The sequence below is a fragment of the Phalacrocorax aristotelis genome, chromosome 2 (genome assembly GCF_949628215.1).
Source record: "Phalacrocorax aristotelis chromosome 2, bGulAri2.1, whole genome shotgun sequence".
In the NCBI taxonomy this organism is placed as follows: domain Eukaryota; kingdom Metazoa; phylum Chordata; class Aves; order Suliformes; family Phalacrocoracidae; genus Phalacrocorax; species Phalacrocorax aristotelis.
The window spans coordinates 10,611,130-10,628,123 of record NC_134277.1 but is presented as its reverse complement, the minus strand read 5'-3'; the positions used below and the strand labels follow the sequence as shown (position 1 = coordinate 10,628,123).

General features: G+C 39.3%; 1 protein-coding gene across 3 annotated transcripts in view; it reads left to right on the top strand.

The window, feature by feature from the left end:
• Positions 1–16,994, top strand: part of PTPRN2 (protein tyrosine phosphatase receptor type N2) — a 670,936-nt gene that overhangs the window by 585,171 nt on the left and 68,771 nt on the right. The window lies entirely within an intron of this gene.

Sequence of the window (16,994 nt, the reverse complement as noted above, 5' to 3'; positions counted from 1 at the left end):
TATTTACGCACCACTGAGAAGACTCACCAGTGGGGTCTCTCAGAAGAAAGCTTCTCTCCACCATACCAGGCTTGGGGGGGAGTGGCTGGAGAGCTGCCTGGAGGAAAAGGACCTGGGGGTGTTGGCTGACAGCCGGCTGAGCATAAGCCAGCGTGTGCTCAGGCGGCCACGAAGGCCAATGGCATCCTGGCTTGTATCAGGAATAGCATGGCCAGCAGGAGCAGGGAGGTGATTGTGCCCCTGTACTCAGCACTGGTGAGGCCGCACCTCAAATACTGTGTTCATGTTTGGGCCCCTCAGGACAAGAAGGACATTGAGGTGCTGGAGCGTGTCCAGAGAAGGGCAACAAAGTTGGTGAAGGGTCAAGAGAAAAGTCTTAATGAGGAGTGGCTGAGGGAGCTGGGGTTGTTTAGTTTGGAGGAGGCTGAGAGGAGACCTTATTGCTCTCTACAACTACCTGAAAGGAGGGTGTAGTGAGGCAGGGGTCGGACTCTTCTCCCTAGTAACAAGCGATACGACGAGAGGAAATGGCCTCAAGCTGCGCCAGGGGAAGTTTAGGTTGGATATAAGGAAAATTTTCTTCACCGAAAGGGTTGTCAGGCATTGGAACAGGCTGCCCAGGGAGGTGGTTGAGTCTCCATCCCTGGAGGTATTTAAAAGAAGGGTAGACGTGGTGCCTGAGGATATGGTTTGGTGGTGGACTTGGCAGTGATAGGTTAGCGGTTGGACTCGATTATCTTAAGGATCTTTTCCAACCTTAACGATTCTATGATTCTGTGATTTTATGCCATACTTCTGGGTCACAATTTTTCAACTTCTTTCTCTCTTTTTCTGGACTTATATTTTAAAATACTATCTTCTCAGATATTTTTCAAGTTCTTATAAGTTACCTCACATAATGGAGAAAGGAATGAAGGTAGGCAAAACCGAGAGAGCTAATTTGACCTCAGCCAAGTTACTGACCTCCTTCAGCCTTGATCAGATCAGCTATAAAACTGAGCAAAAGCAGGGCAGGATTGTAAACCAGATGCTTTATCAGAGTATGTCATCCTGAGTAAATGCTTCTTGCTCTGCTCCTGCCTATTCCCTCACAAAAAGGATTTAATGAAGTATTGTGTTGAAATCTGGTATACAAGTGCAGTTTGGAAGGGTTGCTCTCATGACAGAAAATAATTTGTTTTGGTTTTTACTGTCCCACTTTTGCCTAATCAGAATTAAAATTCACTTCATTTCCTTTCATAGTTAACTTAAATGCTTGGGGAAAAAAGAACGTCTCCAATTGCCCAACGTCAAAATAAGTACAAATTCCTGTCGTAAGGTTCTATGGCAATATATTTGTATGGAAATAAGAGCAAAATCTCCTATGTAGACAGAAATATGCATTTAACATTTGCAAACAGCTTAAACTGCTTTAAATTGAGCAAAATTGTTTTCAGTAATGCTATTGGGAAAAATAAAAAAATCACGAAGTTGAGCTTAAAAGAGAGAAAGTTGCATATGGGAACCACTTATTTTGGCTCTGGGAATTTCTGCAAAATTGCAAGAAAGAATTGTCTTCATATGGCAACAGATAAGCTTTAAAGAATAGTCAGATTGGTCAAGATCACTGTTACGGTGTTCAGTGTCCATAATTCAGTCAATCCTGTTTAACCCCGGATGAACTCATGCATATGTTAGCTATCTAAGAGCATATGTTATATCTTAGATGGTGAGGGTTCAAAGAAGGGCAAAAGAAATGCTGTAGTGTCTTGAGAGTACAAACCACACAGAGAGAGTAAAAATAGTTAATTTGTTTAGTCTAAACCGAACAAACAAAAATCAGTGGTTCAGGGGAGTCTGCCTATGTGCTTTGAAATACAGGATGGGGAAAAATTGTTCTTAATGGATGCAGATGATACAATTAGGAAGAAAATATGGGTTAGCATCGAAAGGATGCATTTAGCCTGGATATCAGGGCAAGCCTAATAGGAGGGTCAGGCAGACAGTGGGATGTTTACTTAAGGGAAGTAGTTAAATCGTAAATTCGAAATTTGCTGAAGGCAAAGCTAGGTTAGGTTTACATGGGAAGATCGGCATTGCTTAGCTACAGCACTGAAGCAGCTGACTGGACTTGATCAGAAATGCTCATGTTTTGTGTCACTGTGGGTCACACTGAAACTGGAGAGCTGACCCGGTTTCTGTTTTGCTCAAAAATAAATGCACATATCTGTGATACCTTATTTGCCTTAATTTCTCTCCCTTTGGAGATGCTGTGGCTTGTTGGACTTCAGCAATAGAAGAGGCTCGCCTGAGGTGAGCTTTTCCTCCCCTTGCCCTGCAGCTACAAGTGGAGGAGAGCAAGGGCCACTTTGCAACTTTTATACCAATCAATACAAAAAGTTTTCCAGTTCTTCCCATTTCCTGCTGCCACAATCCTCTTATCTTTTAAAATCTGTAGATATTTTCCATGAAAAACATCCCAGTGCCTCAAAAAGCAACGAGAAATATTAGCAAGGGGCCTAGTAACAATGGCAAATACCATCTGCTTTGCAGGGTTAATGCACTTACGGGTCTGTAAATGTGTTTTTCAGCTCTACAGTGTGCAGCGAAGTAGCAGTTAGCTGAGCTAGGGCTCCTCAGTCTTTATTGTTCATAGGTGCCAGGACCTCCCCAGAGAAAAATCAAACAATGGCTTACTGTATAAAGTGGGAGCAGGAAATATTTTATTTTGATTTATAAACAGAATAAATCTTTAATGAAAGTAGCATAGAAGAAATGTGTCTGCGCTGCTGAATGACTCTATGAAGTCTTGCTCAGAGATAGCGTTGGTCAGAAATATTTCTGTAAAGCTGTTTAATTTGCTGGAAAATGCTAGCAGGTCATACCTGAAGTGATAGCCAAGCCATCTCAGCTTTGGTTTTATTGGAGTTTGTGGCTGGCCACAGGTACTGTTTTCTTGGAGAACTTGCCACTTGTGGTTAGCCGATTGTTTATCTCAAGGTCGGGAGAAACCCGTTATCTTCCAAACGTAGGTGGCTCTGGAGCAGTCTCCTCACTTAGACTGAAACCAGTCTCTCAAAGAGAAAAATCCTGCATTTCTGCCACTTTCCTTTACAGCAAAGACAATGTCACTGCACTGCTGACAGTAGCTTGAGGTAGTTTGTACTGTTGGCAGGAGGAAGCAGGGAGGACTCAGGAGGCCCAGAAGGACAGCGATAACAACATTCAGGGCTTTTTTTTTCCCTTTTCACGTTCTTTTTCCTCACATTTGTAGCAGGAGGATGGCCCATATGGCACTTTTTGATTCTGTCTTTCTAAAAGATCCAAGCACTTTGGAAAGTGTAATTAGAGGAGCATGTTTTATGCAGTCATGTTTGCGGCACTGACTGGCTGGTTTCAGATTGAGCAACAACAAAGAAGTGCCCGCATTTCAATTACAGTTGGTTTTGCAAGAAAACAATTGGTTTTTAGAAGGTCACAGCAAGGAAAAGAGTAGGAACCCAGAAGTAGATTTCCATCCACTTTATTCACATATGTACATCTATATTTCAAGTGCCAACAGAAGTCCTAATAAAGTGCAATACTTCCCTTTGCAGTCCAGCAAGAGACCCAGGGGGAGTTTGAGGGTGTCCAGGAGAGATTTAGTCTCCCTAACTTGAGCTCCTAACTTATACCAATATTTTAGAAACTTAATGAAGTGGTGTTTTTGACTTGAGTCCATAAACTTCCCTTCTAGTTGGTGAAGCGAGTGGGTGGCTATGAAGTTCTCCAGGGAAGTAGGCAGAGGGAGGATTTCTCTTGGGAGGACTCCTGTTGTGCCTGCACCATCCCATTGATGTCTGCAGCTTAGATGAAGGAGTCTTTTGTTCATGCTGAAGCAAAAGTTTAGCAAGTAAGTTAGGTAGATTGGATCCCACATATGCTTCATATATTGCCACACTTGTTTGGTTAAAATAATTACAATCTCTTATCAGTTTTTAAATGATGAACAGTACTGCAAGAAGGGAGTGTATGCTTTTGATGATAGCATTTTGAGATTGTTATCTGAATACCCTATATGACAGGTAATTTGCAGAAGCAGAAGTGATCTTCTGTGTTTTGGGGTTTTTTTACTTCTAAAAACAGACGTGCAAAATTTGGAGCATTATACATAAATTAGAATTTCAGAAAGTGTGAATTTCCAAAAGGTCCTCTTCAGTACTTGTTTCAACTGGAAGTCTGAAGATTCCTCTCCCTAAGGGTATGAAACTGCTGTGTGTATTGGAAATAATAGTCTGTGATAGTTTGTGTCTACTGTACTTTTCAGAAGAAGGTGGTTTCATAACCGGGCTGAACGAGGCAGTGGGAGCAAATGACCTAGAGACTGAAAACTAGGGCCCATCTTGTAGGAAGTGTAAGTGCACTTGATCCCCTTGTCTTTGGCAATTTGCCTGCAAAACCAAAAAGACTTTGCCTGTAGAGAAGTGAAGGATGGCCTTATATGAGAAATTTGTGTTAAAAGAAAGTTCTGGGATAGGTTGTGTCCCAGAGGGTGAGCACCTGTGAGCACCTCCTGGGACACAACCTGAACTAGGGGCACATGGGATGGAGACCTACTGCTGGGAAATCAGTCAAATCCAAGATGTTGAATTTTGCACCCAGTTAAGTTTTGATTCTGAGTCAGTAGCAGGGTTGCTGTGGGACTGAGAAAGGTAAAAAGCAGTGAATAGTTCCCAGGTTGAACCTGTTTTTTCTGATAACCTTGGTATCCTGTAGTCTCTGTATAGTAACTTTTTGATGGTTTCTAAGCAATTTTCCTTCACTCTCATTTTTAAACATAAACTCTGTTTGAAATGAACTCTATGGGGTAGCTGCTATAGATTTTCTTTTAATTGAATGTGGAAGAGCGGGGGATTGTGTGATGGAAGACACTTTCCAACAAGAAAAACTATTTGTTAAATCCTGCACCACATTTTGCTGAAATCCCTTCATTTCATTCTTAAAGCTGCAATAAAAGCATGAGCAAAAGGCATCTAAGCACACTTTTCTAAATAAATAGAGAAACTCCAGCCTGTGAGGGCCGATAGCACTATGCTAGATGCAGGTGTACTTTCCACCTTGAGCCTAATCCATAGACACACAAAACATTTCCTGAGCGAAGGAGCATGATGCACAGTATGTGAGTGCAGTGCACTGCCTGGGGACACGTGCCGCAGAAGTGATTAATTCTAGCAGGGACAAAGGTGAGGACTGCAGGTACAGAAAACAAGGTCTTTGTCACAATTATAGTGTGTTTGATTATTTAGTGGGTTTTAAAGGTTTTTTGTTTTTCCACCATGTCCTTCTACCACCATTAATTTCTCTTTAGCTCTTTATGGATTTTAAGAATAGAAATACCCTGTTGAAAAAGCAGCTTCCAACTGAGAAAAAATAAGAAGAAAATCCTTCCTCATACGGGAAGGAAAAGTCCATGGCAAAGTTTAGCTAAAAGCATAAACTCATTACACATGTGCTAAGTGGATCTCGATCCCAACTTATCTTTCAACTCTGCCAGTACAAATAGTTATAGGAGTCTCACAAAATGTAAGTCTCAAGAAGGCTCTGGCCCTAAAGGCCATTTCATCATGAACAGTCAGACGAGAGGAGTCACAAGGGAAAAGGCTGTTGTGTATTTTATTACTCAGTGACAAGATAGCCAATATCCCCAAAAGACATAAATACACTGTGGATGGGAAAATCTTTACCTCTCTCTCCCTGAGTTGTCGTGCTTTTAGGGACAAGTGGAGCTCCTGAAAGACAAGTGGTTGCCTTCTGAAAGATCTTCCACTGAAGAAATGGTGTTTATCCCTTCATTTTAGTTTTTTCCCCCTCCCTAATTGTTTAAGTTATTTTGAAACATTTGCCTGTTCGTTTAAAGCCAGGACTTGAAGCAAAGCTGCAAAGAAAAGTGCAGAAAATCTCGTTGCATATGAAAACAGCCCTACATAATAGAGCCATAAATCTAACGGATGGATGTATGTACTACGCAGATTTCATCAATAAACTCAGAAAAAATATTCTTGAACAGGTTACCCTTTGATTCTTCTATTTTTATTTGTTTCATGTTCAGCTGCCTCCCTTTTTCTGTATTAATCTTGTTGAATGAGCCTTAGGAAATAACGACAATTAGAGTCAGTATTAAATCAAGAAAAACATTTCTCTTGAACACAGTATGAAATTAATTTCAAAATCTTTTTTTTTCTTAAATTCTTCCCTGTTGGTTGTTTTCCCCAAATGTATTCATGATTAGAAATAACTTGCCAAATTTCTGTGACTACATCTTGGTCTGTTGCTTGACTGTGAGGTGTTTATTCCAGCTTTGTTTAAGCTGCTTTGGTTGAATACTTTTAGCCACCTGATATCATTCCCTAAGGCTTTTAGTAGAAAGATGTGGAAAACATTTCTATTAATATTCTAGAGTACTAATTTTAAAAGTGTTACATTACGAGAAATATATGACACAAAACTAGCTTATGCAATGATGTGCACAGTGTAAAAAGAAAGGATCACTGTCATGGCCGAAACAAAACTTGATGGATATCTGATTTTTTTTTCTGTTTCTCCCAGCTTTATTCTATTTCTACAGAACATCCAGCTAACGTCCAGGCAAGATAAGTACCAGTTGTAGCAAGTAGCAAGAGATGCTAGGATGCCGTTTAATGAAAAAGATCTGGATTTTGACAGTTCAGGTTGAAGACAAGGGATATTACTGAGTCCTCAGCTTCTTCTGAGAGTCTCATTAGTGGCAGAAACCAGAGATGAGCACTCATCCAGGAGGCTACTGGTCTTGTCTTTTGGCTCCAAATGCATCCTCAGTAATGAAGTACTTTTTGCTGTATTTGTCCTATTGTGCATGCTCGCATCCTGCATTAAGTCACCGATAACACATTGTAGCAGATATAGCTGTTAATCATATTTTGGATCTAACAGGTGGAAATGCCTGTTTAGAAGGAAAAGAGCACTAGAAAGAGGGTGGTTCAGGAAGACTTCTCAGGCAGGAGGCCCAAGATGATGATACATGTTATAGAGTATTTCTGAGCTGGTGGCAGAGTTCAGATGTGAGAAGGTGAGCTTTGACTCACTGTGGGATAAAGAAGTGGCTCACTCAGGTTGCAAGATATGGTGCACTGCTAAGATTGGATGACATGTGGTAAATGGGGCTTCAGAGTTTCTGAAAACACATAATAGTTCAGGATGAAACTGGGACTTGCTTCATGGTGCTTACAAAGAGGAGACACCACGCTGGCACTGTGGTTTTGCACTGTTACACCAGTTGCAGTGTAAGGTACCCAGGAGAACTCCAGTGGTATTTTAGAGAGCTCCTTCTCTTCATGTGGGCTACACCAGCAGAAGTTATTGGAAGTGCTCCGGTTAAGATGCCATTGGCAGTGCAGGCAGCTTAATCCCTCCATTGATTCAACAAATTCTGTTTATTCTCATCTTCAGGGCAAGATAAAAAATTTATACTTTGCTTTCTGTAGTTCTTTCTGGGATTAGGCCTTAACTTGGCAGTGTTTTTTGAGTAAGGTATCAGAATTTGGGTGATATTTGGAAAGCCTAATGTGTAGGACATAGACAAAATGCTCCTGTGATGATCAGATTTTGCATATGCACCCATGACGCAGCTGTGGAAACATTTTTAAATAAGGAGATAAACATTAAAATAACCTGTGAAGTTCACTCGTGGATGACATAGTATTTGCTGTTCCATAAAGGACGACTACATTACTTTTTGGTCAAAACCAGATAATGTGAAAGTCTACTACCCTACTAAACACTCCACTCCACCCCCCACCCCCAGCATGCCTTTATAAAAGACATACTTTTGCTATGAAGTTCTGCCCTTTATGTAACACTTTTGTTTCAGACTAGAGGTAATATGTTTTCATATTTTGTTGTTGGTAGCTCTCTCTCAATGCCGTCATGTCTCCCTCATCGTCTTGTCCTAAACTTGTGTGCTAATGCCGCTTTAGGTTGCGCAGCCTGCCAGGAAAACCCTATTCATAGCTGGGGAAAAGTACAAGTTGCCTCTTGTTTCTGGCTGCTTGCTGTACCATTGCATTGAGCTAAGAAATAGAAGGGGGGGGTGTGTGTGTGACAAACTGCTCACAAGCATCACCTCCTTCAAGTATGACCTGTTATTGCTCTGGGAGTTATTCTCTGCCGTTTTCTTTCTGGAGCGACTATGAGGGCTGGTGTCCAGGTCCTAAAATGTTTCTGTCCTCAGTCTGGTTAATAGCAAATCCATTAATGTCTGTTGAAGATGGCTGGTTTCTGGATTTGATGGGTCTTTAAGAAATATTTCTCTAACTATGTATCACAACTGCGTTATTTTTAAGATTACTTATGTGAAGGGTTGCCTCCTTCTAGCTGGGCTGTTTGTGCTATCTAAAATATTCCCATGAACATCCAGTAACGCTACTGCACAAAAAGCTAAGCTGTACTAGCTGTCAGTGTGTGGTGAATTGAAGCACGTTTCTGTGCTTCTTTTACTAAATATGTGCACATGCCTCGCTTTTCTTTGAACAGAATAAACAAAATATGACAGTGTCTCCTTATTGGATACATTGTATTTATACTCTGAGCATTGAAGAGAGTCTGGTAATTATAAAGTTGTTCAAGTATTTTTCTTTTAAAATTAAAAAGGTACTGAACTTGAGAAAACAAATACAGTCAGTTATTTAGTACTGGATAGGTCTTACATTCTTTTCATGTTTAAGTGGACTGTAGCTAGTTGCAAATAAAAGTACTGAAGGACTAGCAGTGCACACCCTGGTTTGTGTTCTTGCTGTCATCCAAAATTCACAGAAAGAAGGAAACATATTAAAGAAATTTGATAAGACCAGGTGGTCTGAGTGAATAATTTCCCTTTCATTAACATATTCCCCTTATTAACTCTGTAATTAATTGTACATAGCTAAGGAAAGCTATGGAAATTGCATTTTAAGATGTATCAAAGCTGACTTTATGCTTCAGACTTCCATGCAATTTACTATTAATGAAGCAAGAGATGGAGGCCCCAATCTATAATTATTACTTACTATTTGAATGACAAGCAAAGAATTTTATCAGCACAGTTTCAAATGAAAGGGGATTAGCAGCTAATGTTGAAATTGTTAATCTTTCTTATTAAAATAATTTTGACGAGAGTGTTTAGCCTGAAAGAGGTTTCTGGAACATCATTTACCATTAAAACAGCTATTTTCTGAGGCTCAGTATGAATGTGTCTAAGTCTGACAGCAGGGTGCAAATATTTTTTAAATGAATGAATATTTTATGGGAGCTAAGGCTGTTCATGTGTGAGCCGATGCCGAGCTGCTTGCTGTGTGCATATTCCTGGAATGTGTGGCAGGATGGTAGTTCAATATCCATCTCACCAAAGTGAAGATGTCAACTGAGATAAGAACTGTAAAAAGCTACAGCAGAAAAATCTGAGAACCAAAATTACACCCAGGGCTGTATCTGCACATGACTGATTAGCAGGTGGAAGCCCCATCAGAATCAGGCCCTAGATCTTGGTGATATTTTTATGACACAGAAAAAGCCTATAATTAAGTTTGGTAACAATGTTGCTTCATGTTTAGATAGGCCTTCTTACTCCTTTAAATAGTGGTATATTTCCAGTTTTCATGTATTTTTATTAGTGTCATGCACCTTACGGTGAGTATTCAGGGTGGGTGCTTTATACCCACATGTATGCTTGTGTACAAATACCATGTACAGCAACGGTATCCTCATATAAGTGTAGATAAGTTTGTGAGCAGAGATGTAATAAACATCTTTTAAGTGTTAATGAAAAAATACTTGGCATTTTAAATTTTAAAACTTTTCCTTGTAATATTTGCAATTTTCAGCTCTTACAGGTGTGTACAAACAAAGCTGACAAGGCTGTTCTTACTCCTCAGGATGAGGAAATTGCAAATATTCAGTGACATAAATGGTGAAAAGCAAAGCAGTGGTAATTTAAAAAATTTAGTTTGCAGTGGTCTCAACCACATAAGTACTGGAGAAGATGCATGTTAAAGAACACTATTAATCTGCCTGTGTCTCATCATAGAAAAAAGCTAATGTAAGAGGTGTCACATGTCTTTGCCAGTGACAAATCTTACCAGAAAGATAGATAGAGATCACTTAAATGCTTTGATTAAGACATTATTTGCATGAGTAGATGGACTTTGTATAAAGATACCATCAACACAACAGAACCCCATGTACCTGCTCTACCATGAGATTACCCTAAGCTTTACCTCTCTGTGGGCCTGTGGGAACGTCATTGCGTTCACTCAGAAAATAACAGATTACAAAACTGACCTTGTATCTATAGTCCTACAAATGTTCCTTTGCAACAGTCTTGCAGAGTGGTACTGTAGCAGGAAGTGCCATAAACTTTATGCTCGCTTTGTTCATCAGGTAAAATCAAAGGGTTTTTAGTTTAAACATAGCATGCAGTAACAATACCTGAAGAAGCAGTTTCATTATAAAAGCATGTTTTGTATATATTAGAATTACGTGTTAAGTCAAAGGCATCAAGGGTTCTTCTTAATCTGTAAGAATTATAACAAACCATGTAGACCACAGCAGTAAGAGACAGTCTCCGTGCCAGTGTGGTAAGCTGGTGTAGGTAAGAGGTGGAATTTGTCAAGGAGGAAGCTAATGCAGTATCCAAATCCGAAGCTTTTCTAAATGCAGTGGTATTTCTAATGCAGATATTTATCTGCTGCTTTAGTAGGAAGGCACCCAGAAAAGTTGGTTTGATTAACCATAGTGACCACACAGAAGCAAGAACAATAAATCCCCAGGGCTGTACTGGCTTGTAGCAGCAGGGATGCCCTGCTGCTGCTCAGGTGCGCATGTGTGATATGCCTTTGTTTGCGTTAGGCCGGTTTGACTGAAAGCATTCTAACAGTGTCTAATTACTATTAATGCAGTGAATATACTAATAGTGCCTAATACTTTATTTCTTCTGGAAGTCCAGAAATTACTTTTGTGTCACTGAAAGTTCTGCTGGAGTCAAGAAAACTCTGCAGTATCTGAGAGTATGCACCAGACTTTGACTTACAATATGAGTATCTTCACAACTGAATTTTGAGAAACTTTGTCCTTCAGGTAGGGTTCTGGGGCCTGATATAAGACATTTTGATTAAAGTCACTGGTAGCCTTTCAACTTACTTCAGTAACCAAAATAATAATAAGCCAACTCTTACGTAGCACTTTTGATCAGTACCTTCAAAGCTCTTTTTAAAGGTCCATATCATTATCCTGTCATTTTAGTCCAAAAATCTCAGGCACAGACAAGGAACTGTCTTGACCAAGACTAACCTTAAGGTCAGAAGCACAGTCAAGAGTAGACCCCCATGCTGTCATGTCTCAGTGCTCTGCTCTCACAACTAATCATAGTGCCTTTAATAGAAAAATGATCATATTGAAGGGTTATATTTTTGCCCTTTTTTGCCCCTCATTAGTCTTTTGTAAGATATGAAAGTATGACACGGAAGTATAAAGGAATTCTGCACCTGGGTTTGTCAGATTTGATTCTGCAAGTTTAGTTTTGGCTTCATTATCTAAGGGCAAAGTATTCCCTGTTGGGAGAGCTGGCCAAAATATATTAAATACACATTGGAAAAGCTTGTAAAAACCAAACTGAGGTTGTGCAGTCTATAGTTAGTAACATCTATGACAGAAAAGGATGCCATGTACTAATTTTTTGCGTCTCTTCTGAATTGAAAACAGTTTTCTTCAAGAAAAAGTCTGCTAGATCCTTAGCCATCGCACACATGCATGAGCAGACTTGCACTGAATTTTAGGTTCTTTATTTTTCTTTTCCCTTCTGTTTATCAGTAAGCAGTACTTGTTCTGTCTACTCAAAACTACTGCTGTCACTCTATCAATGTTTTCTCCTTCATTCAGAATGTAAAGGGAAGTGTTCCAAGGAAAAGAAACAGCACACGAGAAAATGTTAAAAGTTGTCAGTTATGACCAAAATTCACTTCTTTCCATAGCATCTTGCTTTTTGTTTTTCTTTTCTTTCTTTGTAGTCTGGTGTCTTCTTTCATAATTTTGTTTGTCGACCTCTACAGTCTGTTCTTGGCTTATTTTTCTGTCCTCTTTCACATTGTCTTTCCCTTGTTCTTATTTTACCCTCTGTCACTTCAAATATTCTCATCTGTGAATTAGACCAGTGTTCCTCAAACTTCTTTAAAGTGTTATCCCTTACTGACTTCCATGGAAACCCAAGAGTCCCAGAAGTAGGTAGGATGTTTTCAGCTTATACACTTCTAAAGCTTTTCTACCATCACTTCACAATCCCTTCTGAATGCTTTCATGAGAAAAATATTTGAGTATTTGAGAATCACTGAGCTAGGCCAACCTCAGTTGAAAATCCCATGGAGCATAGATAAAAGGTTACCTAAAAAATGGGACACTTCCTGTAGGTTTGGTAGCTGGGTAGATGCCAGCTGCATCTTTCTCATGGCCAGCATTGCTCAGTCTCCTACTGCGTGATGCTTTGGCTGTGGCTGTGAGTGTGACATGGAAGGGATAGGGCAGAAGTCAGGCATGTCTTCTCCCACAGTCATCTCCAGTAAGTCCTGAAAGTAATTCTGTGGAAAAAGATGTTTCTTCACTCCTTGCTGTCCTCACTGGCAATTACTCTAATTGGGTTACTTCTCTGCATCCTAGCTCTGGGATGTGGTTCCAAAATGGTCTTGAGTGCTAGGATTTGACCATTAAAGATGTTTATGGAGGTTGAAGTTTCCTGTCTCTGGCTGTTACAGGAGTTTTTTGAAGAAAAGGCTGGTTATCCGGTCTGTGCTTTCCCTGCTTTTTCTCACAGGTGACCATATGTTTACTTGTGCTTATGCATATTCTGCCGCTAGGCTGTGGGTATAGCATGGATTGCAAGACTTCTTGGATTTCATATTGCATATTCTCAGTTTTCACACAAACCTCTGTGTGTTTGTGTACAGATTCTTACTATCAGTTTTGATACTTCCCCCGCACCCTCCCCCCCAAAAAAACGCTGAAAAGCAGAGGGATTTTCCTTTATAAGTCATGATCTGCTCCTGTGGAAGCACCTTTTCACTTTTATTCACATACTTAAGATGAGTAGTAGGAGTATTACTGCTTATCCCTTTGCTCTAGTAGGGATGTTATGTCTGTAGAAATAATATTTTCCTTTCTACCCTCAAGATGGCCACTGTCTAGCAGAGGCATAATTTGCCAGACTATCTATAAATCACATCATGGGCTGTATCAGTTTGATGTACTTGGTCATGGTTGCCTGGGTTTTCCTAGTCTCATTATCTCTGAAGAACTTGACCACGCTTGAAGAGAAGATTATTTTTAAACATGACATTTTCAGGATTCTATATTTATCTTTCAGTAATTTTTATATATAGTAAATGAAGATGACTGTACAAGCGCTCTGAAAAGAAACACAGAGTTTAATTCATTAAAATCTAAATTTGCAAATACAGTACCCAACCGGGAACCCAAATTTAGATGCTTAATTGAGTTAGCGGGGCTTAGAGAGGAAGAAGGCAGGGAATTTGGTTTTGTGTTTTCAGCTAGGTAATTAGTGTGTAGTAATATATTTTTAAAGTTTTCATTTCAGACATACAACATCATTAGCAGGCATATAAATGAATCACAAATGTGTCTTGGATTGTGGTGTGATGTTCAAACCATTAGTAAAAAAACAAAGTGAGAAGAAGGGATCATCTGAAAAATAGGTATAATATGTAAGAAGAAAATAGCAGTTTCCTGTGAGAATGGAATTGGGTGTCAATATTTATCACAAAGAACTGAAGGACTTGGTTTGGGGTTGGTTGGGGGGGGCGTTGCAGTTTTCTGTTACTTTTTATTCAGCTGTGGAGCTTGTGCTTTTGCTTTTTAACAAAGCTAGGAGAACTGCTTCCCAAAATGTCACAGTTGATGAATTCGACTGACAGTAACCTTGGCATCAGTTCCTATACTGTGGAGTTGTGTTTAATGGAGAGGTTTGGGGTTTTTTGTTTTGGATTTATTTTTGTTTTTAAGAAATGTCACAACATACCCCATGCTGTGAAATAGCAGTATTTGGCTGAGAGGTCTAGCCCCCCATTTTTTGAAATAACATTCTTCCTTTATTTAAAGGCTATTTATTTTTTAAGATTTTTGTTGTGAAATCTACCATCAGAAGTACAGAAAGCCTGGAAACTGGTTTTGGCTAATTCATCTTTTAAATCTTTACTATTTAGTTTGTCATGTCTTGTATAAACAGAATCTAACGTGTGCATAAATTGAATTCCTCTACTCATCAACCACTTAAATCCTGTACCTCTAAACAAAACCCCCAAGCCAAAACCTGTTCTAATTCCATTAAAGTCAGAACATTTGATATGCTCTAATTACAAAAATTTTATCAGTTACAGATTCATGAAGGTTGAACGATCTTTAGCCATGTCTATAAACATGATCACAAGAAAAGGAAAAATAGTGGTCAAGAAGAATGAGTTCTGAATTTCCCTGCAAAATAAGTGTTTTAGGAACATATTCTGTGACCTCAGGAAATTCACTTTGATCTTTCTGCCCTTTTGTTTCCCATCTGTGAAACGGCGATGATACTTGCCTCCCCTGCAGAAGTAATGCGAGCACTTTCAGGCAGTTGGACAGAAGGAGCTATAGAAATAAAGTGATTGTACGGGAACAAATTATATTCCTTTTTTGGTAATCATCTTCTTTCTGTTGAGGTTTATTTAAAGCCAATTAGTTGCAGGGGTGAAACTTCACAGGCATAATTTAGATTTTAGGAAAGGGGATAAGGAGGAGGAGATGGGGGTGGTTGTATTTTAGGACCAAGAAGACACCATTAAGTAGCTGATAATCCTTGAGAAGGGATTCTTTGTAGAGTGAATTTCTTTATCTTCTGCTATATTTAGAGAGCCAGGTAGAGTAAATATTTCATAATTAAACATTCTAATTTTTTTTATGCTTAATTTCTTAGCTACGTTTCCTTTCAAAAGCATACCTGCCTCCATCATTCCTGATTCAAGCAATGTTTAACATCATATGTATTTTCCAAGATTTCCTCCAGAGCTGAAAACCTGCATCAGTCCGTACCAGGTTGTATCCAGCCATTTCACTGGGATTTCACTGAGCACCTTTTGCAGCTGGGAGCTGTAAGAAAAGGGATTACCAAGTATTTGTCTGACACACGCTGATCCCAGCACCTGCTGATTGGATTGAAGTAATCCTTTTACAAGTTACAAAACTCTATTATCACGGTATTAAAGCGGGGAGGCAGTGGCATACACTACATTAATTTAGGTAAACAAAACCTAGGTTGCTATTTAATGTACTTGTGAATTATTGTCGTTCTTGCAAAAGTTGCACAGTAGTCTAGTTTGATAGATAATGTCATACAGTGCTCATGCAAAGGTGAAACTTCTCTAGAATCCCAAGGACAATCATTTAAAATTATTTTAGATGGCATGCTTAAAGCATGACTGTACTGCCCGTGTACATGCTTACTTGTTTACAATAATCTTTACATCTAAAAATATGAAATTGACAATACAGAATGTCATTTTTTATTGTTGGCTGACATCACTGTGGAAGTTAATTTATTTTCGAATAATACAACCTATTTGAAACAATCTAAGGATATTATTCTCAACCAGGCAGAATAGTTGCTTTGTCAGAGAATTGCCTCCCTCTGTTTTTTTTCAGTTTGCTTTCATTGCCTACCATATTATGTATGATATTAGTAGTGGTTTATGCTAAATTATTAGTAAAGCTTCACAGTAGCTTTCAATACTTAAGAGGCTTCGAAACTGCTCTTTTCACTGGTGTAATCAGGTACTGAGAGATACAAGAAAAATTAGATCAAAATACATTATGGTAGTAATATGGCTGCAAATACTGAGGAGGAAAAATAATTTCTCAGTGTATTTTATAAAGACAAAACACAAATTCACAGGTTTTATTTCCTAGATTTTTTCATTCATGGTTACCATAGACAGTTCTCGCTGATAAGATCAGGTGATCAGGACGGCACAGGACAAGTTAGAAAAGAGAAAGGAGCCTTCAGCCTGAAATGATTGACTAATCAGATGATGAAATCCTGGCTCCAATGAAGTCAGGAGTATTACCATTGACAATAGTGGATGCAGAATACTCCCCAGGATTGAAAGTATGTGAGACTTTATAGATAGATGTTAATTTACTGAGAGTTTTTCAAGATACAAGTTCTGTGAGATACTGACAATGAGTGTGTGTGTATATATATATATATAAAAACTCAATGTAACTAGCCCAATAAAGTCACACTTTTGTACAGTTTGAAAACTCGGTTTGCTGTGTTAGGGCTAAACCTGGTACTTTTAACGACAGTTACAGAGTGACATTTCAGAGGTGGAGCTGGTCTTGGTAACAGCTATAGGCTCTGCGTTATTGTGAGGTGGTTGGATCAGAGCATGAGAAACATCTATGGTGCTTCAACAGAACTATAACTATTGGAGAAAACTGATTTTCTTAATGTGTTAGTTGATTGAAAGACTTAAACTGCTTGAGATAGTGCATCCCCTCTTTATTTAAGGCCTGCTTTGGTAAGGAAAAAAGGTAGGAAAGATATGGGCATAGGTTGGCCCTGCTCCCATGTTTTCTTCTACATGGGGCACCACTGAGAGCATTTTTCATGGAAACGTGTGGTGAGCTCCCAGGCCTCGGTCTCTGCAAGAGCACCACAGCAGCTCAGAGAGGAGCGACCTTCTGTAAACAAGCAAGAGCCTGAAGTAACACCTGATATGAACTGTGTTAGGTGATGTGAGTAATGCTTAGAAAACGTGAAGAAATATTGTGGTGCTCAGCGTGGTCTGAATATGACCCAGGATTCTAATAGTGACATTTACCTCAGGGAGCTTTATTTGAGCAGATGTGGGCAAGTGTGGGTGCACCAAAATAGAAGAATAAAGTAATCATAATTGTATAAAAGAGGAGTGGGGAGAAGGAAAGAAGAG